The following is a 24661-nucleotide window of genomic DNA, read 5'->3' on the forward strand; positions in this document are numbered from 1 at the left end:
AAGAAGACAAGCATATTCTTCACCTGCAGCCACCATAAACAGGCCTGCCAAGAGGCATGCAGCTGAAAGCCATAGGAGGCTTCAACTGTTGCTAACAAAATCAGACCCAACAAGAGTTGCACAACCAAACATCATCCACAATATAAGTGTCAGTCCAATGGTGGTCTACACTCGCAAAGTTGTGTACTCTGCCCAAAAACTAGCAACATCAAACATCGTTTCTCATTTCTTCATGTCTAACACCAGGCTAAAATTTGTATGATTGAGTCCACAACTTTAAAAAACTTATAATATTACTGAACCTAAATCTATACTCCAACAAGTTGTTACATAAACATACATACAACAGAAAGAAAAAAAAAAAAACCACCAAAAGCACAAAACCAAGAAATATTTCATTGTTCAGCAAAGGAAACCCACTAAAAGTAACAATTTACAATCTGCAAAAACAATCCTATTATCAAGAAATAGCTTATTAAATATGACACTCAAAAGAGCCCGGCACACACAATTCTATCCAATCCAAATCATAATTTACCCAACTGCATTTAAGGTTTCCTATCATTTCAATGAGCTCTAGCTCAATGAGAAATTATATTTCTCCTAGCTCAATTGGCACCATCCCCCTTCTAAAAGTAAGGAGGAAGGTTGATGCCATGGATCCACAGTCCTAACATGTGCACGCACCACACGTAACTTGCCAATCAAGAAAAAAAAAAGTGATTGACATAAGTCTATTCCATGTTAGCACTATTTTTTTTTTCTTTTTCTTGTTAAACGTTTATATGAACAATTACAATTCTAGTTAAACGGTTGAACCAAGAACCAGTCGTGAAAATATTCACTTTTGACTAACTTAATTGAATTAATTCCTGGAAGCTAAAGCAAATTCTCAATTATGCGAATTAGGGTTTTCACTGTCCCAAACCAAAACATAAGTGTTTTCAAGCTCTAAAACCGAAAACCCCAAGCAACCCGAGAATCAATAAAAACATTTAAACTAGTCTCAATTTTAATTGCCAAGAATATAATTATGTATAATAAAAAATTAAACCAAAAAATAAATAATAAAAATCCCCAAATTTTCGAGTTTCAGCAGTAGGCAGTAGTATTCAAATTAGGGTTTATTTAATTTGGACCGTCCTCAGATCCAAAACAGTAGAGCTATTAGACAATATTAATTAATAGTATTATTGTGAAAGAGAATAGAATAAACGTTCAAAGACAATCCTACCCCTACAAAGAAAATATTGTATGAAAGAGAAAAAGGGTTTAAAGAAAAGTACCAACGCTGAAAGAGGGTTTAAAGAAAATATTGTATGAAAGAGTCAAAAGAAAGAGAAAAATCTTGAAGTTGCTAGATAGATAGATAGTTATTTCTGTGAACATCCAACACTGAATTAGCTCTCACTCTGCTCTACTGCTTTTATATAGCAAACAAACCGACTTTTATCTTATCAAAAAAACAAAAACAAAAACAAAAAAACCGACTTTTATATAGCAAACAAACCGACATGTCTTCCGCGCGTACTATTATTACTATAAGGATTCAGGTCTTCGAGAGATATTAGGATTCTTTATCAAATAGATTTTCTTTAATCTTGACTTTTTATAATAAATGCCTTAAATAATGTCATACCATCCACCTATATATATATATATATATATTCTATAAAACTAAAGCCTTTATTTTCTCCACAATTTTAAGCATTATTAAAAATAGTATATTTTCAACTAAAAAAAATAAAGATAAAATACTAAAACGCCATATTGGGTAACACTTCTACCTCTCATTCATACCCGAAAAATTTCAGCTAAAATTTCTCCCCAATTCTGAAAACCAAACCCTATAACTCTGAAAATAAAAAACTCAAAACACGTGTCTTCTCTACTTTTTTTTTTTTCCTTCCCCCAAATCGCAAAATCTCTCACTCCTCGACCATACAAGCTTATATGGATGGTTACCGAAGCTCAATGGAAAGTTCTCCGTTGAATCTTGCAACCCAACTCACTGATATGCCAACCACAAACTGATGTTCGCTGGAAAAAGCTTTGGAAGCTCAAATACCCTGAAAGGATTAAGAGAATTGCCTCTTCAGCTGCTTCGCTCATACCGAAGAGGTATAACTCTGTAAATTTCGGTGGTCTCTGTGTGTGTGTGAGTTTGGGTTTTTGAATTTTTTTCACCATATTTGTTGAGGTAAGAATTCCGATTTGCTCTTCAATTGAAAATCTATCTGCCCAGTTATTACTTCCTATATACCGTTCTCTCTCCACTTCAATTGTTCATGGAATTTTTTTTTTTTGTGTGGTTGTTCTGCTTTGGTGTTTTGGGTAACCAAAATTGGGGTTTGGATAGTTTGGGTTGTTGTCTTTGACTCAATTAATGAAGTAGCTACTGTTGTGTGGGAAGTTAGGTATTCAGGTTCCTTTCTACTTTGAAGGCCTTGATTTTGGGATTTTGAATTTGATCTTATTATTGATGATAAATTGATAATGTGTGGTCTGTGATAAATTGATAATGTGTGGTCTGTGATAATATATATATATATATATATATGTACACACACATTAATACCGGATGAATGTCAACTTTAGTGTTAGTTTGCATCTTGTTTCTTTTACAAAAAGGCCATCAATTTTGGTTTGTTTACTTCCTACTGCTTAGAATGGTCCTCAGCCACATGGTAAGGTTGTTTTTGCTCACTTGGTAGGGACTTAAACCTATTTGCTCCTGCTTTACGTATAGAAGGTGTTTGAGAAAAAGCCAAGCCCAAAGTAGTAGTAGAAGTAGTTTATTAGTTCCATGTTACAATTCAAATCCAAAATAACTTGAACATATTTAGAAGCCTATAATTGAACCTATTGAACTCAAATAATACCATATGCTCTCTGATTCATCAATTTAGAACCAAAAAAAAAAAAACCAGAGAAAAAAGAGAAGAAAAGAAAAGGAGTTATAGAGTGGCTAAAAGTCCACTTTGTGAACTTTTTTCTTTTCTACCATTTTGAGCTTCTTTTAACAACATGGTAAGGACCACAGAATTCTACTACTATTCATTAACATCCAACAACTTCTTTCAACACAGATCCACTAAATCATTAGCATAGAAAACAATACAAATATACAACACAGTAACACACACCATGCCAAAAAAATGTCATTTGTATACCTTTCTTTTTAAAAAAAAAAAAAATTTTATAAGAATCTTCTTTAAGAGCAGCATCTAGATTTTTGAGGGGTTTGTTTGATTCTTTGTTTGGTTGCAAACCCCAGCTTCTTTTCCAATGTCCTCCTTCTGCAACCTTGGCTTTGCTGTTTATGTAAAAATTTTATTTATTAGTTATGGTAAGGTTTGTTTTTTAAATTTTGGTATAACCATGGAAGCTAAGATTCATTCCTACTACTGACTTTTTCTTTACATGGTTTTTCATTGCACCACATCAAGCAATGAGGGATCGCATTCCAGACGTGTGGGGTGAATTAGGACTGACCAGTTTTTTAATATATATATATTTTTTTTAAATTCAGTGGTGTGGGCATGGGAGGTTCATGGACAAGAGAATCGTCTAATACAGGTTTCTTTTGAATGTGCTGATAGTAGGAGCTTCTTTACTATTCTGTTTTCTGTAGATTATTTACAGTTGTTGACAGTGATGATATCTCCACAGCTATATAGTTCATCAATAAGGCAAGGCCATGAATTACATTGATGGCTGTTGGCTGGGAATATGGTGCAAACATGTTGACGAAGTACTTGGCAGAAGCTGGAGAGAATACACCGCTTACAGTTGCCACGTGCATAGACAATCCATTTGACTTAGAGGAGGCTACAAGGTCCTCTCCTTATCACATGGCCATTGATCAGAAGCTCACTAGTGGACTGATAGATATTCTAAGATCTAATAAGGTTGGTGATTGCTTTCAATCTTCTGACTATTTTGGTTCAAATGCTTTATACCCCTCCATTCTAGCATTGTTTTAATGTTGAACAAACATAATCATTGATGTGGTATGCTTTGAATTGTGTTGGCCACCATTTAAGTATAATAACTTATACTTAATTTTTTAATTGGGAATAACTTATGTTTAATGTCTACGCAGTATCTTCAATCTTCAACTTTTTTTTAAAACATCATCAAAATCAAAGTCCTGGGTTAGAAAGATTTGGTGGGCATGAGCATAATTTTCAATCAAAGGTAAGCCCATTGCACACTACTTGGAATCTCAGCAAAATAGCAATGGCAACACTTGCACACACACAAAAAGTTTTCACCTTTTATTAATTTTCATAAATGTACATGTATTTATATTCTCTTATCTCACTCTTTCCTCAAAAAGATACTTAACTATATCCACACACCTAAAACTCGTTGAGAAGCTTATGTTAAAGGTAAAAATGATTGAATTCCTTAGCTAAATTTAGCTGAACTTTTTTACAAAACCGACAAATCTGATCCTGACCCATTTCACCCAATATGGTTTTCTTGACAAATGTCAAGATAAGGAAGGCACATAGTTCATTCCTCACCTAAAAAAAGATCCACATTATTGAGAGATGTACTTTTTGTCTGAACGAAGTTGCTTGCTTTAGACTCCCAGTCCTGAGAGTTGAGTTTCACTGTTATCAATAATGATGATTTTGATACATTTGAGGTTAGTTTACATCTGGGGTAGTCTTATTTTTCTTGAAATCCCATCTGGGTTTCTTTATGTGTTTGATATAGTGATTTCTTGTGCATGTGTCTGTGGGGAAAGCTACTTTAAAAATTGAGCTATGGTGGTCTTTATTTCTTATTTAATTATTTTGAAGTTGATTCTCATATTGGTTGTCCTTAACCATCCTAAATTGTATTTTGGGTAGAGCTTTGGATTATGGTCCTTTTGCCTATGGTAGGTGAAAAGCAATTTTTTTTTTTTTTTTTTTTTTTTTTCCTTAAGAAAAGAGAGAAGAAGTTGATAGAATTGCCTGTTAATGATATTTTCTGAGTTTAAAGAACAGGTTTTGTTTAGTAATGGTGTTTCCACATTTCGTTTTTTGTTATATATGAAAATAACACCAATATGTTGTGGTTATCGCACTTTCTCAGATACTATAATTCTTCTTTTGTTCTCAAAGCCCCTAACTTGGGTAAAGCAGCTGTTTTCTAGGAACTATTTCAAGGCAAAGCAAAAGGGTTTGACATGGAGAAGGCTTTATTGGCAAAGTCTATTCATGATTTTGAAAAAGCAATATCTATGGTATCTTAGCACAAGGGACGTGGTTGGGAATGTGAGCAAGCAAAGAAGATTTATAAAACTCAATGTTTTATGTTGAATAAATATATGATGTACTCTTCTATATAATGCAGATTTGTTGTATTATGTTCTTTCTCTACTCTTTTTGAGTCATTGCAAAAGAATTTGACATTGGTAACTATATTCTATTTATTTATTATGAAAATAAGATTGCGATCATTATTGCAATTTGATTATTTGTTTATTCACAATATATATGTAACTATGAAAATAACTTCATTGCTAATGGACCTATGGTAGTGGTATTAATCTTTTTGGCATGTATGTATTTTTATGGAGATGATATATAGGATTTCTTTAACCCTTATTTGTCTTTATAATTTTTTATTGGGCACAAGCACATTGTTTACTAGGTTTGACATTGTTTAATATTTGAATTAGTGAAGATTTTATGTTATGCTTGGGTCTTCTCCATTTAGTTGTATTATTTGATTAGTGAGTCTTGAGACATTCTGATTTAGTGCAACAAATGATAATTGCAATATTGTTTGTTTGTTTTTTTTTTAAAGAATCTCGTGCATCGCACGGGTTAACGATTAGTTAATTTAAAAACAAAACCTTAAAATAATGATGCCATGTCAACTAATTAAAAAAAATTTTTTTGACATGTCAGATATTTTAATATTTTTTAATTTTCATAAACTTTAAAAAACACAGATCTAAACCCAATCTCACAATCGTGACTCTCGCCCAAGGTAGATTGTGCCATCAGTGTCTACCAATTTCATGATCATAGCAGGTCCTTAATTTCATGGTTACGTTTCAACTTTTGGTGCCATCATTGGCTTTCTTCATCTCTTTCTTTGTTCTTTTATTAATTACCTTTCTTTTTATTCTTTACTGCTTGAAATTGATTTTGCATAAATCTATGATATAGATGCGGCCACATTAAAATACAAATCGCAACGCATTATACCAATGAAGGTTTACTTTGTATTAAGTAAAAAAAAAAAAGAAAAAAAAAAGCACATAATAAGGATATAATTTCATTGGAACGAGTTGAACTATATAAATTGCACCCTTTGAGATATATTCAAAGAGAGGGGGAGTGTTGTGTGGGTTTAGATATTAAGATCTCAGAGATTGGGTTGCGTGGGACTTCATCTTGATCAAATTATCTATTGTCGTTGGCGTTGAGATCTCGCTGGAGACAAGCTGTGCCATCAGTGTTGGCAGAATCGGCAGTGAACAAAGAGGTGAAACGAAAGAAACTGTAATAGAACCCTTTTCTCTCTCCCTTGTGTGTGTGTTTGTTTCTCAAAAAAAAAAAAAAAAACTTAAAATCTGATGTGTCAATTTTATTTTTTAATAACTGATGTGTCACTTGTATTTTAAGGATATTTTTAATTAATTAATGATGTGGCATCATCTAAGACATTCATTATAAAATGAAGTCCAGATTAAAAGAAATCTATTTGATAGAGTACTTTAAGAACTTTAGAAGATTTGAATCCTTACTATACCGCCTACTAATTTTAGAAAATGTTTATGCGTAATCTATTACTATACTTTGTATGATGAGGGGAAAGTTAATCCATATTTTAAAATTAGTTTAACAAATTTTTTTATGATAAAAAGTAATTTTTTTTTTCCAGGTTTGGCTTACCTCCAGTAGGGACGGAGCCAGAACTTAAAGTCAAAGAGAGCGGCTTTGCTGTTGGTTGTATGCAATGACTTCAACTTTTGACTCTGTTGCTGCTAGTTGTTTAAAGGGCCAGATTGTTTATTTTGGGTAAAATTGGTTGACTAAGCTTAATTTTATTTAGTTTTACTATTGGTAATTTTGTTGTTGGACTAATTTTTTTGGGCTTATATATTTTATTTTAGATTTGGTCTTTAAAATGAGGAAAATGCTAGAATTACAAATTTTTTTACAAATTGCTAATATGATGAATGATTATTGGTAAGTAAAAAATAATGAAAGTGGTAGGCCCAAATGCGAACCAATAAAAAATTGCTATCTTAACAGTTTGTAAAAATATTGTAAAAAAATTTGTGACTATAACAATACTCTTAAAAAAATCAATGATATTATTAAGGAGGCAAAAGTGGAATTTTATAAAACAAAATTGTTAAAATTAGTACCACAAATATAATTGTAAGCACACGATTTGCGTGGAACCGCAGTTGGGTTGGGTTCGCACGTAAATGGGCCCATACAATATCATTTGTAGAGAGTGGGATCGAAAGGCTAAGTCATGTTTACCCGGCTGTGGATTTCTTAAGATATTGGTGCATGGTTCCAATTTCTTTTCCTTTGAAGCGCCTCCCCTTTTTCCGTAGTACCGGAGGCCCCTTGTTTAGGTTACATATTTTTTCTTTTATACTCGCATGCGTTCAATTTCCTTCGTCCACGTGTAGGGTCGACCCTTTCAAGACTGATACTTGTTCCATCAGTTTTAGACTTGAGTTGTTGGGGAGTGGTTAAGTAGGCTAAAGGAACACGACTCTGTGAGTGGCAAAGCTCTGTCTAGGACAGGTAGTATGGGCAGCCTTTCCTAGATATTTCAGATTTCTTACAAGATTATCCCTATGCCACTTTTGCCCCTTTCCTTAGTGTAGTTCTGGGCCAGCCGAGGGCTATACCCTCCTCGACGGCTTCTCTAGCACATGGATGCTTTGCATTATTGGGCTTGGATTACTATCTTCTTCGGCTTGGGCCTTAAGTCTTCCTGTGAACAGGTGGATCTGGTCCATCTGTTGTCGGGCCCCACAATAGCCCTTCAAAACCATGCTGTCCGACTCTTTAGTTGGATAGGAGGGTTTTGATAATACCGAGCATTTATAGCGGCTCATTAAATTCGGCCCTTGATCAACGTCGGCGACTTTTCACCTCCCCAAGGAATGTGCCGGTCCACGAGATGTTTCCCTCGATTTGCGCGTGATGCGTTTATACCGTTCGGTTATTCGTAGTGTGCTTTTAATATCTTCCTTTTACGAGGCCTCCCAAATCTTACGGTTACTGATAACGTGGGGGAATGGAATGAATGCGCATTTATTCGCAGATTTCCTTGAGGATCAGAGCGGGTTACGTGCCCCTGCTTTACTCCCTTATATAAAGAGAGAGATCCAGAGGTGATTCTTGCATATCTGAATCCCTTAGGCCCTTCTTGTGGTTTACTTCTTCCATTTGGTTACTCCTAATCCAATAACACATCCACCATAGTAGTCGGCCATGAATGAATCCTTCCTTTCCCAGAAACGCCATGCCCTAACAAAACTTGAGATGGCTCGGTCAGGGCAAGGATGGCAGAGACTCAAGATTTGTCTCCCCATTCTTTTAGCCAAAATCCGAAGCAGGGACTCGTCACACCTTACTTCCGGTGTGACTGGGTCGGAAACTTCCCTTGCCATCTCCATCCGCTCTCTCATGAGCATACCTAATATGGCTCCCCTTCTCCCTCTTTTACTCCTTTTACTTTCTTTTCATTGCTTCCCTCTTCTTCTCCTCCTTCCCGCTCATGTCCTCCATCTTCTTTTTCCCTTGCATTCTTCAGTGACAATAGCTTGCTGAAGTGCTTCCATGTCTTCTAATTCTTCTTCCTTCTCCTCCATTATTTTTGTATAAGGATCTTCTCCTGATATGAACAGTTCTGAGGCATAGATTTCAGAGAGACTTTGAAGGCGAGTTCAGAAGACACTTGATGGTTTACTTATTTATGTTACGGATGTTGTTACTGTTTTAGCAGTTCATTTTTTTTTGTATAGGCTTGTTTAAGCCCTTCCTTGTATGTTGTAACAATTTTTCATATTAATAAAAGTGACTGTTACTCTATTTCGTATGTCTTGTTTATATATTTTAACAAATGTGAAAGCGCTGCTCGGCATAATAGTATAGCATTTGAGTCAATAATAACTAAGGCCAAGGTAATCGTTCCTAAAAAGATGCCACGATAACTTTAACAAGATTATTATTCAACATAACAATCCGACCAGTGAGGAGTGAGACTTATCTTAAAATTAGCCGTGATGGGCATTAAATGCTCGATAAGGTGTAAGAAGTAATTATCCGAGGACACGTTACCCATCGGATGAATGGCCTCCTTAGGTTGGCAATCATTAGATCGTTCTGCCATCTCCATGATACGCGAGCCTTAACCTCTTCCAGTATTTAAGCCGAGAAATTTCTTCATTCGGGCAGTTGACTTCCCAAGCAGCCTGAGTCCGAGGACTTTGCAAAACCTGGGTTTTGTTCAGGACGTATGCGTTTTATCTTATGTACTTGATTTTTCCCCAGAGGCTTGAGTCCGAGACTTGGGTTTTTATCGGTACTGGGTTTTCCCTTTTAGTTTGGGTCCGAGGACCATGCAAGCCTTAGGTTCTGTCCAAGACCAATGTCTGCACTAGTACTTGGTTTTCCCTTTTAGCCTGAGTCCGAGGACCATGCAAGCCTTAGGTTCTATCCAAGACCAATGTCTGCATCAGTACTTGGTTTCCCCTATCCTTGAGCATTTCCCGAGGTGCCCAACAGTGATTGTCCTCAGCCATGGCCGCTGCTCGGCGTCGGCCAAAGTACCTGGGCCCTTACACAAAGCGGCCCCGGGGCCACGAATCCACCTAGCCCATAATTAAGAGATATTTTGGCAACTTCTGGCCACGTGGTACTCTTTGATGTCACGATGACTGAAGTGCGCCTTTACGAGGCTCTTTAATCTTGTGGTTGCAGTTGATGTTGGAAGTTGAGCCAGGACTGTTTTGTCTGTAGCGTTTCTCGGGACGCTACATGAGTGGACTACCATCACCTTGTCTTTTCCAATAAATGGGAAGTAGAGAAAGTTGCTTTATATACGCACAAATCCTTCAGATTTTCTCTCACATCACAGCTTCCATATCCGGAGTTCTCCCTTCTTGGCATAACATGTTGAAAGTGAGGGTTGGGAAGAAAGAAATGTCTCCGCCGCAGAAGCGCCGTGTCTTCATGAGGCTTATAACAGTAAGGTATGGGCACAGGAAGCACAAGTTCAGGAGAGTTTTCCATCTCCACCGAGGGAGAACGGCGTCTCTCCCTCTTTTAGCCAAAATCCGATGCAGGCTCTGTTCATGCCAACACTTTGGTATGGCAGAAGAAGGGTTTTCCTCCATCAGCGCCTCTGCTTTGCGGCAGGTGTATATTTAGAGAAAGCCCCATCACCTTCAACTCCCTGCACCTTTTCTTCAACGGTGTCAGGTTCAAGTTGGGTCTCTTTGGCTGCCTGAGTTGTGGGCATGTAAGGGTGCGGGGGAAGAATAAGGTCTCGGAGCTGTAGCCAACCTTTCCTCCGACATACCTCCTCGGCTTTCTCCAGCTTTCTTGTATTTTCTTTTCTTGCTTATGTAGTAAGCTTTGACGTGGGCTGATTCCAGCTTTTCATTTGTACACTGTACTATTTCTTCATCGTAATAAAAATGGAAATTGATTTACATGTTTTAAGCGTTGATCTAATGGGCAACACGACTTTGTGAACGAATGTGCCCTAGGTATGTGTTGCTTTGAGAATATTTGTGATAAAGCTACTTTGAAGCATAATCTAATCGAATCTCATCTATCAGCACTATCAAGCATCATACCGATAATTTGTAATGCATCAAACTTAAGAAACTAACCGGGATATCAGTTGGACATTCTGTGATAAGCGCGTGAATGTCATCCAAGGCTGATGATTTATAAATAATCCATCCGAGCAGTCGACTGGGAGTTAGGGAGCTCCAATGGCGCTTTTGTGTAGTTCGTTTTCCCCCTATGATTCTTTTTAAGTAGTTGGTTTCCCCAGAGGCTTGGGTCCGAGGACCATGCAAGGCCTTGGTTCTGTCCAAAACTTGTGTGATTCTTTTTAAGTAGTTGGTTTCCCCAGAGGCTTGGGTCCGAGGACCATGCAAGGCCTTGGTTCTGTCCAAAACTTGTGTGATTCTTTTTAAGTAGTTGGTTTCCCCAGAGGCTTGGGTCCGAGGACCATGCAAGGCCTTGGTTCTGTCCAAAACTTGTGTGATTCTTTTTAAGTAGTTGGTTTCCCCAGAGGCTTGGGTCCGAGGACCATGCAAGGCCTTGGTTCTGTCCAAAACTTGTCTGATTCTTTTTAAGTAGTTGGTTTCCCCAGAGGCTTGGGTCCGAGGACCATGCAAGGCCTTGGTTCTGTCCAAAACTTGTCTGATTCTTTTTAAGTAGTTGGTTTCCCCAGAGGCTTGGGTCCGAGGACCATGCAAGGCCTTGGTTCTGTCCAAAACTTGTATGATTCTTTTTAAGTAGTTGGTTTCCCCAGAGGCTTGGGTCCGAGGACCATGCAAGGCCTTGGTTCTGTCCAAAACTTGTATGATTCTTTTTAAGTAGTTGGTTTCCCCAGAGACTTGGGTCCGAGGACCATGCAAGGCCTTGGTTCTGTCCAAAACTTGTATGATTCTTTTTAAGTAGTTGGTTTCCCCAGAGGCTTGGGTCCGAGGACCATGCAAGGCCTTGGTTCTGTCCAAAACTTGTGTGATTCTTTTTAAGTAGTTGGTTTCCCCAGAGGCTTGGGTCCGAGGACCATGCAAGGCCTTGGTTCTGTCCAAAACTTGTGTGATTCTTTTTAAGTAGTTGGTTTCCCCAGAGGCTTGGGTCCGAGGACCATGCAAGGCCTTGGTTCTGTCCAAAACTTGTCTGATTCTTCTTCCGAAGGTTTTGCTCCTCGAATAAGGTGGAAGAAGTCGGCCTGATGTTTGAAGCCCCTAAGCTTGCCCATGTCGTTGACACCGTGGAACGTAGCCCCCAGCAGGAGCCTATGTTGGGAATAACAACAATGCGTCGCCGATGATACGGGCATCCTCATAGTCTCTTGTTCGACAGAAACTCAACCTCGCCACCGCTCGAGCTAACACGCAAGCCATCCCCACAGACGGCGCCAATTGTAAGCACACGATTTGCGTGGAACCGCAGTTGGGTTGGGTTCGCACGTAAATGGGCCCATACAATATCATTTGTAGAGAGTGGGATCGAAAGGCTAAGTCATGTTTACCCGGCTGTGGATTTCTTAAGATATTGGTGCATGGTTCCAATTTCTTTTCCTTTGAAGCGCCTCCCCTTTTTCCGTAGTACCGGAGGCCCCTTGTTTAGGTTACATATTTTTTCTTTTATACTCGCATGCGTTCAATTTCCTTCGTCCACGTGTAGGGTCAACCCTTTCAAGACTGATACTTGTCCCATCAGTTTTAGACTTGAGTTGTTGGGGAGTGGTTAAGTAGGCTAAAGGAACACGACTCTGTGAGTGGCAAACCTCTGTCTAGGACAGGTAGTATGGGCAGCATTTCCTAGATATTTCAGATTTCTTACAAGATTATCCCTATGCCACTTTTGCCCCTTTCCTTAGTGTAGTTCTAGGCCAGCCGAGGGCTATACCCTCCTCGGCGGCTTCTTTGGCACATGGATGCTTTGCGTTATTGGGCTTGGATTACTATCTTCTTCGGCTTGGGCCTTAAGTCTTCCTGTGAACAGGTGGATCTGATCCATCTGTTGTCGGGCCCCACAATAATAATATATTTTTTTAAAAAAAATTGAAACCATGACTCTATCCATGACCTCCAGTATTTTTTTAATTGAAATTTCCTTTTATTTTAATGAGAAATTGTCATATTACCCACTAATTAAATAAAATGTGGAGATTAAAATTCACTACTACTTGTTATTATTATTTAAAATAAAAGGAGATGTCCAGTTAAAAAAAAAATACTTGTAGTAAGTTAATTTTTTTTTTTAACAGCTATTTATATTTTCCATTAAAATTGTATTAAAACTTTCTTAAATATGGCACTCGTTAATAGGACTCATATAATATATAATAAAAAAAAATAAAGCTAATATGTAAATTACTCCTTTTAAGTTTGATTGAAATTCATTTCAAGTTTCTAATTTTATTTTCATTAAATTGAATCTAGATCTAAGTTTCAAATTTTTTCAATTCAGACATTTCGTCCAATTACATTAAAAAAATTGACGTTAAGTATTCAATATATGAAAAAAAAAATTTGAAAAAAATTCTCACATAAAAAAATTTATAAAATGTTTTTCTTTTTTTTATAGATTTTTTTTTCATGTGAGACAAATTTTTTTTAATGACAAAATTTTAAAGAAATTGGACAAAAGACTTAGAGGACTCAATTAAACAAAAGTAAAATTAGAGAACTAAAATGAATTTTATTCAAACTTAAAGGGTGCAAAATTATTTTAATTTTTTGCAGAGATTTTTTTTAAAAATTTTTTTTATGTTATTTGTTCAGTAATGGAGATGTGCTGTTCGCTCTGCCATGTGTTTTTTATTTTTGCTTCTTTGGTTTTGAAAGAAAAAGAAATGGTCAAAAAGAAAGAGAGAAAAATTCAAGGAATAGAAAACATGGTGTTTGGATAACGATGCTGAATAGTTCATACACTAAGAATTTTTTTTCCTAAAATAAGAAAAGAACTAAGAAATTGAAGCAGAAATAATAGTTTTTTTGAAGTGAAGGAAATGTCTATACTTGGTGAAAAAGAGAGGAATGTTAGCATCAATTCTATTCTCAGATGTAAAAATTTAAGAAAACAAAAAATATTCAAACTACTTGATGTGTTTTAATTTGTTCAAGATGAGATTTTAGATGCAATTCCTCCGACATGCATGTACTGAAATTTTAGACATCGGTTAAGTAAATATTGCAAGAACCATTTGAATTTACTAATATTTTAGTACATCTCTTAGGTTAGTGCATGAAGTCTTATTCATTTATTTTTTAAAATTTGATGGTTTACATTGGAAAATAAGGTATTTGAATCTTTGATGTTTTAGTTGGAAATGTCAGTCAAGTTACAAAACACTTAGTGAAGTCACGATTACATATGTGAAGATAATCATTTTGCTTAACTTATTATGTTCCTGGATATGGATTAGGGCTGCTAATATGTCACATGCCCTGTCCTAAATATAGAAATAGGTAAAGAACCTGGGACGTCCAGTGGCGCTATAGGAATTTTTCCTGGCTCAATGAATTTTGGGGTCTAAGGCCAAAACTTTAAACGTTGCCTTTCTTATATTTAAATATATATTTTTTATTTTTTTTTTAGATGTAAAATTACCAGCTAAGTTTTTATTTTTTAAAAAAATGTCAGACAAATACATAATAAGTTATGATTAATGAACATAAAATGGATCGGAACATAAAAAAATGGGACAAAAAATTTATATCTAAATTTAGTGAATAAACGTGCTTCTCACTAAAAAGTAATAAATAAATAAATAAATAAATAAAACATAAGCACTTTTGAGGCCTTTCTTGTTTGGAGGGTTCTTGCCCTAGCTTGATGCTGATCTTTTATTAGCTTCCATTTGGCTGGAAAACATTATATAGGATCGGCTTTAAAGTTTAAAGTTTAACTTTAAACTCACTCACTTGCTTGGCCATGCTTACATTTCCACATCTAGATTTTACTTCATTTTAGTAGGTGTTTTTGATTAAAAGTAAAGGCAGTACTTACTTTTCCACAACCACGTGGATGAGTATCTTACCACCACTAATGGCCTGTTTGGAAGTTTGGAGAGGGAGGTGAGTAGAGGGGAATGGTTCCCCTTCACCTTGTTTGGATATTTTTAAAATTAGTAAGGGGAAAGGGAGTAATTAGCCCTTCCCCTTGTTTGGATGTTTTAAAAATTAGGATGGAGAGGAGAGAAAATAATTAAAATAGACAAATTTACCCCTATTTGAAAATGGACTTGCAACATTGGTCTATTATTAATTTAGAAATGATAAATTGAGAAATTTATCTAGTCAATAATTTATCTACTCTACTCTCCCTCCAAATCTCTCCAATTTGGGGGAATTAAAAATGAGGGGTTAGAGGTGGTTGAAACCCCTCCAAACTGCTCCCCCTCCTTCCTTAAAAAACTTCCAAACAAGGTAATTGAATTACTCTCCCTCTCTCTACTCTACTCCCCTTCCTTTTTTAAACTTCCAAACAAGCCATAAGTTTTAGGTAAGTCTTTTTTTTACACCAACATGCACTTAGTTTGACTTTCAAATATATGCATGCTCTGTTATTTTGCTAGATATGATCACGCACAAAAGTATATATTTTATTAGGTTGTTTACCAAATTAGAACATCTAAATCCTCCACATTAGGATCTCAACTAACTTAATAATAATAAAACTTTACTGAGGAGTTGATCATCATTCTGTAGCTCAATTAGATACACAATTTGTTGATACTGTATTTTGTTCGTCTTTGAATTTTGATAGAAAATTTAGCCTAAAATTAAAGGATTTTATGGTTGTAATAATTAGACTTTTTTTTGGGTCAATTTTAGTTAAGTTTTAATTGAAATCTAACCATGTGATTGGATAGGGATTAACTTTGGTGCTATTTTTAAAACCATGACATTCCATGTAATTTGATTGCTCATGGGCAAAGATAAAGTTTAAATCAAGTGAGATGTCACTTAATTAAAGAAATTACTCGTTTTGCATTTAGAGTAAAAAAGTACATGATTTTCTATGAAAAACATGCTAAAATTCCATTAAAAAACATTTAGGTGATTTTCATGGAAAATGGGTACTTAGTGTACCATTTTTTGTCTTTTCCATTAAACATGCACCTAAGGGTCCGTTTGGTTGGAGGAGTAGAAAAGTGAGAGGATAGAAAATAGTGGGAGGATGGAAAATTGGGAGGATAGGAAAAAATTTATTTTCTCTCCTATTTGCTTGGTTGAGATTGGAAAAATGGAGGGATGAAAAAAATGAGTTTGAATAAATTTACTCATATACCCTTGTTAAAGAATGATGTCCAATTAAAACAAAAAAGTGACAAAGAACCACAAAAAAAAGCAATCACCCAAATTTATTAAAAAAAAAAAATCATGTCCCAAAAAAAAAAAATTCACTCTAGTTTAAAAAAAAAAAAAAAAAAAAAAAAAAAAAAAAAAAAAAAAAACAAGTATCACACCCAAACCCTAGAAAGAAAAAAAAAAAAAAAAGGGGGGGCAACAAGGCAACATTACTGCTAGGAGAAGAAGAAAAAAAAATAAAGGCAACTTAAAGAAGCCCATGTGCACATGTATATGGGCATTTTTGTCAATCAAGAAAAAATTCATCCCTACTCAGTTTTCTCTCCATTTTAGAGAAAAAACTTTTTGGTGGGCCCTGGGAGAAAACACTTGGGCCTTACCGTTTATTTTCCTTCCTCCCCATCCAACCAAATACACTCTAAAAAAATTTTCCTTCCTATTTTCTCTCCAAAGTTTTCCATCCACCCTGTTTCACCTCCAAACAAACAAACCCTAAGGATTTTTTGTCATGTTTTTATTTGGGTCCATTGCTTTTAAAGTATTTGTCATATATGGTCTCTTTATTTTTATCAAGTCATACATGTGATTTATTTAGAAGTCAAGTTAATTTCTTTTAATGAATGGGCATGTCAAGATTTATTGTGATTTATTAATTTTTTATTTAAGGTCCATATCACAGTTCTTTAAGTGCACCGCAATCTAGGTTTTAATCCATTGCATGGGTAAATTAAGGGTGTCCACTAGTATGACATTGGTCTCACTCACTCATGTGGTGTCACACATTCTTTTCCAATGAATAGTGTCATCAATTCTTATCTCTTCTTAAAATTTTAGGATCCCATTTTTAAACACCCCCCCCCCCCCCCGGCCCCTTTTTTTTCCTATCCTATTCATTGCCAACAAGGAGTAGTCTTTTTTAGGCACAAAAATCCTAGAAAATTTCTCCACTTCCACAACTTGACTTCACCCTTACCATTCTTTTTGGTTTTCATTCTTAGCCTTTACCTAAAAACCCCAACTGCCAACATGTCTATTAGATTTTAAGTTAGTAGTGTTGGCAAACCATGAAATTGTAAGTTTTGTTGAGTTAGAATGTGTACTCTCAAGTCCAAGACAAAGGCACAAGTCCAGGATAAAGAAAGACACGAATCTAGATTTTTTTGATTGCTACTCGACCTGTTGAAACCATTCAATTGCTACTCAATTCCTGTTTGACTTGTTAAAAATCTTAGAATCAACAAAAATCAGCAAAACATGAAAGTTCCCACAACTTGTCCTTTTCAAGCCTAATTCATGATTTATTTGTTGCAATAAAGGACATTATAAGCTATCCCTAGAGAGCTTTATCAAGAGAGAGAGAAAGAGAGAGAAGTGCCTCATGTGCCTCCTATTTTGTATCTAGGGTTTCTGCACCCAAAGTTCTCTCATATCTTCGATCGATGATATTCCTTGAAACAAATCTTGATCCAGTTCTGGATATCTAAACCTTCAAGGGTGGTCTTGAAGTCGTGGACTGGAGGTTCACGTTGGAATACATCCATATCAAAGATGTCTGTGGATCTCAGAGTTTAGTTGGGTAACTGCAATTAAGTTTACAAAGAATATGATTATTTAGTCTGTGACCTTCTATTTGATAGTGAATTTGTTCACCTTGAGATTGATAAGGTCAAGTCCCTTTAGGTTTTTACTGTGGTACTAGTTTGTTTCATTGGTTTTCCTGAGTTGCCACATTTGTGTGTTCTGTTATTTCCAATGCTTTTACTATTCTGCACAATATTGGTGATTGTTTGATTAAATAGTTCTTTCATAATAGATCTAATAATCTACTTGTCCTAAAAATTGTTTAGTTATTGGTTTTGACAAGGGTCTAAACCCTTTTGACAGGGGTCTAAACCCATCAAGTGGTATCAGAGCGGGTACACTCTGTTTGGATTAACGTCCTAAGTGTGATTCTTGACCCTTGTTGTCATGGATATTGTTAATTTTCTTGATATGCACAATCTTGTTGATTCAGTTGAATTTGGTAAGCTTCAAGAAGCCTATAAGAAGCTTTATGAAGATTTTGTAAAATGTGATAAAAGATCTAAAAGATTAGAGGCCAAACTTGAGGAATCCAACAAGTTAGTTGAAAAATATAAGAAAATTGTTGGGAAGTCCTTAGAAAAATTGAATGAGATTGAACATGTCAAAGAGGACTTGGGAGTAAATCTTGAAAAGACTAACAAGTTGGTAGATGAGATAAAAACTGAAAATCAATCCCTCAAGGTTAAGGTTAAAGGCTTAGAAGAAGATCTAGTTGAATCTAAAGATAAACTAGAAAAATTTTCTAGTGCCATGCCTGTTTTAGAACCCGAATTTGAATCTGCTCCCATTGAGCTTAAAGATGACAAAGTGCATGTTCCTCCTCTTAAGAGGAATCATAAAGAAAATGTTAATTTTGCTAGGTTAGACAAAGGTAAAAAATATGATGTTGGTGCTGAAGTTTCAAAACTTGTGTCTAAACACCCTCATAAATTTGATTTTGTTCCTACGTGTCACCATTGTGGTGTTGTTGGTCATATTAGACCAAATTGTTCTTTGCTAAGGCAAGAACCAAAACATGTGGCTAAATCTCCTTCTAGGAATACTAATATTCCTAAATTTGTTCATGATTGTGATTTTTGTGGTGTTTCTGGTCACATTCGTCCTAACTGTCATAAATTAAAATTTAAGCATTCTATGTTTCAGTCTAGGACAAGATATCATATACCCCCTGTCACAAGTCGAGAAAAATTGTTTGGTGAGCTTTTGAAAAATTTAAGATTGTTGGCTTGTGATAGAAAATTTCAAGATTTTTGCCTCTCACAAAAGAATTTTGTTGAACCCCAAATACACTCTTTTTTTCATGGTTTTTCACCTACAAAGCCAAAGACACGTGCTGTGTGGGTGAGAAAAGATTTTCTAAAATGAGCGTTGTTTATTTTGTCCTTGATTTAATCTTTTCAATTATTTGTGGACATGTTACTTTATGTTTTTGGTTTGTTTTTGTTTTCTTTAATTTGTTTTGATTATTAAAAAAAAATCCAAAAATATTTTATTTTGTGTCTTGTTTTGTTTTTCATGAGTTGTATTACATGAATTCTAGTATCTCTCTCTTGAATTAGAAAATACTTGACATTGTGGAGAAACTTGGAAAGTGTGTATTGTATAACTTAGTGAATGAGTATTTTGAGATAAATGCAATTTGTGGTGTCAATTGTATAAAAGTCATGTGTGCATTCTATTTTTTGCTTTAGCACATGCACACTTGTTATTGATTGTTAAAATCACTTGTATGTTAATTTTATGAAATAAAAATTTATTAAGAACTTTGATTTTTTAAGTCAAGCATTGATATGAGTTTTGAAAAAGTTATGTATCCTTCACACTTGTTGAAAATATAGTGGAAATGACTATCTCTGTTTTTGTATGATTATTTACTCATACATGTATTCATGGGTTAATTAAGAAGTTGATCTTTCTTGTTTATGTACCCTTTATAGCTTAGTGGAGCATTTTTTATGCAGTTACTAAGTTAGTTAACCAAGTGTTGTTATCTGTGTGATTTATGACTAAAAATTTATGATTGAATTACTTGAGTTAAATATCACTTTGTTTGATGGTAAGGACTAAAAAATCCAGAGAGAAAGGCATAAATGACTATCTCACCACTTGTGTCCGTCAATCAAATTACCCTAGTGCTAGTAAGAAAACCCGTGCAAAATTAAGGGATGCACAGCACTTTAGAAAAAGTAAGGGTAAAAATAAATAAATAAATAAATTCTAGGCTTGAATTGAAAATTTTAATACAAATATGTATGCCCTTGACTGTGCTTGTAGCTAAAAGCTCTATTTTTTATGCACATGTCTTTATGATTGCAAACGGCCATTTAGGAGATGTGGGAGTCATAGGATGTACCTTGAAGGTGATAGTTCCCATCAAGCCATTATGATATAACTCAAATGACTATATTGTATTTTTTTGTAGTCATATCTCTCACAGTTTTTAACACTTGCTCACTCACTGGTTTCACACACAACATGCATACACTTTGCTACACTGGGTACTGAACTTGATTCTTCAACTAACTGATTATATCTTGAGTTCTGTATAAGTTAGTACAGGCTAAATCTTGATGTGTGAATTGCTAAAATTTTTTTTGGAGAGATAAGGTAAATAATAAATGTGCAAATGCAAATAAAATCTCTTTAAAAAAAATTGTGCGTTGAGAGAAAAGTGAAAAAAAAATGAATCCAAGTTCAAAAATCTTTGAATGACTTGTTAATCTTGGAATTTTGATGATTATGTTTGTGTTCATAACTTTTTCTCTACTCTTTAGGTTTTGATTTGAGTTCAAGACACCTTGCATGCTGATTTTTTATATAATTTAGATTTATATTGTATAGTCTAAATTGACTGTGCTTGGAAATGTCTACATGCATCTGTACATGGATCACATAGTGTCAAGTTTGCGTATATTGAAAGAGAGAATATAAGTATTTCATATGAATCCTTATTTATTTATTTATTTATTTTCTTTTGTTGGTTTGTGTCTCTTTATTTTTTCCACACCTCCTAAATATTCCCCACTGTTTTTCCAAAATTATTTTTATCATTCCTATATTTTTTAGGAGAAAGCTGTTTTCTAAAACTCATGCTCTTCACAGAGGGAGTTGTCTCTGTTTTCTATAGAGCTTATTTATTTTGTGTTCCCTTGAATGTGTCTTTTTTTTTTTTTTTTTTTTTTTTTTTTTTACTCTTGACATCTCTTGTGTCTGTTTTCTGTTTACCCTCTGATTTCTTTGTCAATACGTGACAAAAAGGGGAATAGAATTTGAGAAATTTGGAAATTCTTTTTAATTTTTTTCAAAAGGTTTTAAATTGTTTGTTATTTTTTAATTGTTTTTATTTAGGGGGGGATGAAATTGTTTTGAAAGGGGGAGAAAAGATAAGTTTTTGATGTATATAACTCAAGGGGAGTTAGTTTGCATATGAATGAACTTTTGTTGCACATATGCTATTTCAATAGCCTTTACTGGTTTATGTGATTTGGGATGTTTGTACTATTTGCTTTGTGGTTCACATGCTTTACTGCTTATATTGATTTTATCTTTATGTTATAGCATTGTGATTCATACATGTTTATTTGTCTCTATTTCCACACATGCGTTGATGTACTTTTTTGAGTGTTTCAGGAAAGACATTTTTGATCAAGTTCGACTCTCTCTTCTTGCAACTTCTAGGATAATTGATATTTTGGTTGAGATTTGTAATTGGGAATTCGATTGTATATAGGTATTTCATTATATTTGTAAGTTTTCTCAAGGATTGCTAAAGGGGGAGATGTTTGGTTTTGAGTTTGTAGCGTTGGCATGGCATATTGTAAGTCTTTTTAAGTTAGAATGTGTACTTTCAAGTCCAAGACAAAGATAGAAATCCAGAATAGAGAGAGACTTGAATTTGGATTTTTTGATTGCTACTCAATTCCTGTTCGATCAGTTGAAAATCGCAAAGTCAACCAAAATTAGGAAACATGAAGAGCCTATAACTTGTCCGTTTCAAGCCCAATTCATGTTCCCTAGAGAGCTTTTTTAAGAAAGAGAGAAGTGCCTCCAATGCCTCCTATTCTGTATCTAGGATTAATGTATCCAAAGCTCTCTCATATCTTTTACTGATGATATTTCTTGAAGAAAATCAAGATCTGGTGTTGTAAAAACTACTGCCTTATATCAGTCATCAAAGGTGCTGGAGATCTAAAACTTCAATGGTGGTCTTGGAGTCGTGGATTGGCGGTTCGTGTCTATGGATCTTAGAGCTCAGTTGAGTAACTGTAGTTAAGTTTAAGAAGAATATGGCTATTCAGTTTGTGAACTTCTATTTGATAGTGAATCTGTTCACCTTGGGATTGGTAAGGTTAAGTCCCTCCAGGTTTTTACTGTGGAACAAGTTTGTTTCATTGGTTTTCCTGGGTCACCATATCTGTGTTTTATGTTATTTTCGCTGCTTTTACTATTCTACACAATATTGGCGATTTTTTTATTAACCAAGGCTTTCATAATAGATCTAATAATCAACCTGGCCTTAAAAATGATCAAATACTATTTTTGAAAGGGGTTTAAACCCAACAATCCCAAATAAAAACCTCCATTTTCTACACCTAGCCATAGCAAATATATAGTCCTTTACCCAGCTTTTGGCTACCTCAAGAAACCTTTCTTTGCATAACTCCAAAAACCACACAAAAATCCCCCATTTCTTTCATTTACACCAACACACAGACAATCCAAAACTTTGCTACTTCAACCTCTCCACATATAGGAATTTAAGGCTTCGTTTGGTTGTGGATGGAAATGTGGGAGGATAGTAAATGAGGAAGGAATAGAAAAGTGTGAGAATAAAAGATATTTTAGTTTACCACATTTGTGTTTGGTTGTAGAAAGGGGGTGGAAAAGTGGAGGGATTGAAAACTTTTTTATTTGGTTGAGAAGAAAAACGGGAGGATAGAAAATAGGGTTTTATAAATTTACTCATATACCCTTATAGAAAAAGATGGTCAATTAAAAAAGAAAAGGCAAACAACCAACCAAAAATTAAAAATAAAAGGCAATCGCCAAAGTTTATTAAAAAAGAAAAATTATGCTACTTAAACCCCCCCCCCCCTCCCAAAAAAAAAGGAAAAGAAAAGAAAAGAAAGAAGAAAGAAGAGCAAAACATCCCGTTTAAGCAACATTGTCTCTTTGCTGCTTTATAATTTTCATAAGCAACATTGTCTCTACATATAGGTAGGCTTTTCTATAACTTGCTCTTTAATTTAATTGATGCTTGAACATCTGTATTCCACCACCAAGTTTCCATAGTTCGTCACCCACATTCTTTAGATTCTCCAAGTACATATTTAGCCACTCTTTTACTACAATTAGTTAGCCATTTCATTCCATTTAAATTTCATTTGCCTTCAATGATATAGGGTTACACTCTTTCTTGGTAGTTGGTATTATCTTGTAATCTTTACAATATTTACTATCCACTTTTTGTGTAAGGATGAAATCTATTTGACTAACATTTGTCCCACTTTTAAAGATAACTAGTCATTTTTTTTTTGTATTATTATATTTAATTGTTGATTTTATTGCACTATAAAGTTTTTAATGTCCTATGTATAACCATCTCTATTTTATTTGTTACTCCTCTTTACCACCATTTTATTTTCCAAATAACGGTTTTTTTTTTTTTTGAGAGATAATTACAACATGCTGCAAACCCCGCAGTTCGAACCCTTTCCCCCCTAGACCCCCAAGCACTTTGTGCATGGGGAGATGCCAATTCAACTATAAGGCCTTTGACTTCCAAATAACAGTTATTAATTGACATTTGATTTCATTTCTTTTTTTCTTCCTTCATTTATTCTTTATTACTTTGTATGTTCCCTTGCTAGTTGTAAATTTTATGGTTATTAATAAGAAATAGATATCATGGATGGCTTAAATAGTTATAGATGTAGTTATGTTAGTGGTATGCCAAAGGTTTTTTTTAATGGGGGATGTGGCTGAATTTAAATGTTAAATAAAATGATATGAGGAAAAAAATACATAACAATAAACACTAACTTATCCAAATAATTCTATGTAATATAATAATAGTACATTCTTATATACTATTTTTAATTATTTATAATGCAATATGATAATATATAACAATCAAAGTCATAAAATAAAAATAAAAAAACTTAAAACAAAAAACTAAATGCCATCAACCAAAATAGAGTTCTAAAGAATACAAAACTTTATCAAGCTAAAATAGAGATGCAAGAAAAATAAAAATAAAAATCCACCAAAAAATTGAGGGAGAAAGAGTAGGAAATAACCACCTTTTTGTGAGAGAAAATTATGTAAAGAATGGAAAAGTGAATGACAAATTTATACTAAGAATATGATAATAAAAAGAAACAAAATGAAGGAAGATAAAAGGAAAGAGGAAGAGTGATATCAAGGTAGAATGTTTGGGGAGATGAAAAGGTAAAGAGAAGGAGAAAGGTTGGAGAAAGTGTAAATGTTAAAAAAAATGAGTACAATTTGTTGAGCACAATAAAAAATTACATTTTTTATTTTTTAAAACAAAAAGAGAGAGAGAAAATATAAATAATTTAATGATAAGGAGGATGTGGTTGAATTTCAATATTGAGAAAAATAGAAGAGAAGAAAAAAAATAAGAAAAATTAAAAGATATGACAACAAACACTAAATTATCCAAATTATGGTATGTAATGGAATACTATTTTATTTTTATCTACTATCTTTAATTTTTTATAATGTAATCGGATAAAATTTAACAATCAAATAGCAAAATAATAATAATAATAACTTAAAACACAAAACTAAATTGTATGAACCTAAATTAGAGTTCTTAAAAACACAAAAATTTATCAATCTAAAGCGGAGATGCAATAAAAAATAAAAATCCACCAAAACATTGAGAGAGAGAGAGAGAGAGAGAGAGAGAGAGAGAGAGAGAGAGAGAGAACCTTTTTGTGAGAGAAAACTATGTAAAAAATGGAAAAGAGTGACAAATTTATAGTAAGAGAGAATGGA

The 24661-nt window shown here is 34.4% G+C and overlaps 1 long non-coding RNA gene across 5 annotated transcripts; it reads left to right on the forward strand.

The window, feature by feature from the left end:
- The first annotated feature begins 1758 nt into the window (after positions 1-1758).
- LOC126713944 (uncharacterized) lies at positions 1759-5475 on the forward strand. 5 transcript variants are annotated; one of them, XR_007651495.1, is made up of 5 exons: positions 1759-2121; positions 3533-3579; positions 3673-3911; positions 4106-4200; positions 5142-5475. It is a non-coding gene; the product is annotated as an uncharacterized LOC126713944 (long non-coding RNA). The 5 variants fall into 5 exon arrangements; XR_007651492.1 differs by lacking the exon at positions 3533-3579 and having other exon boundaries at positions 1766-2121; XR_007651496.1 differs by lacking the exon at positions 3533-3579 and having other exon boundaries at positions 1767-2121; positions 5153-5475.
- The last annotated feature ends 19186 nt before the right edge of the window (positions 5476-24661 follow it).

The sequence above is a fragment of the Quercus robur genome, chromosome 2 (assembly GCF_932294415.1).
Source record: "Quercus robur chromosome 2, dhQueRobu3.1, whole genome shotgun sequence".
In the NCBI taxonomy this organism is placed as follows: domain Eukaryota; kingdom Viridiplantae; phylum Streptophyta; class Magnoliopsida; order Fagales; family Fagaceae; genus Quercus; species Quercus robur.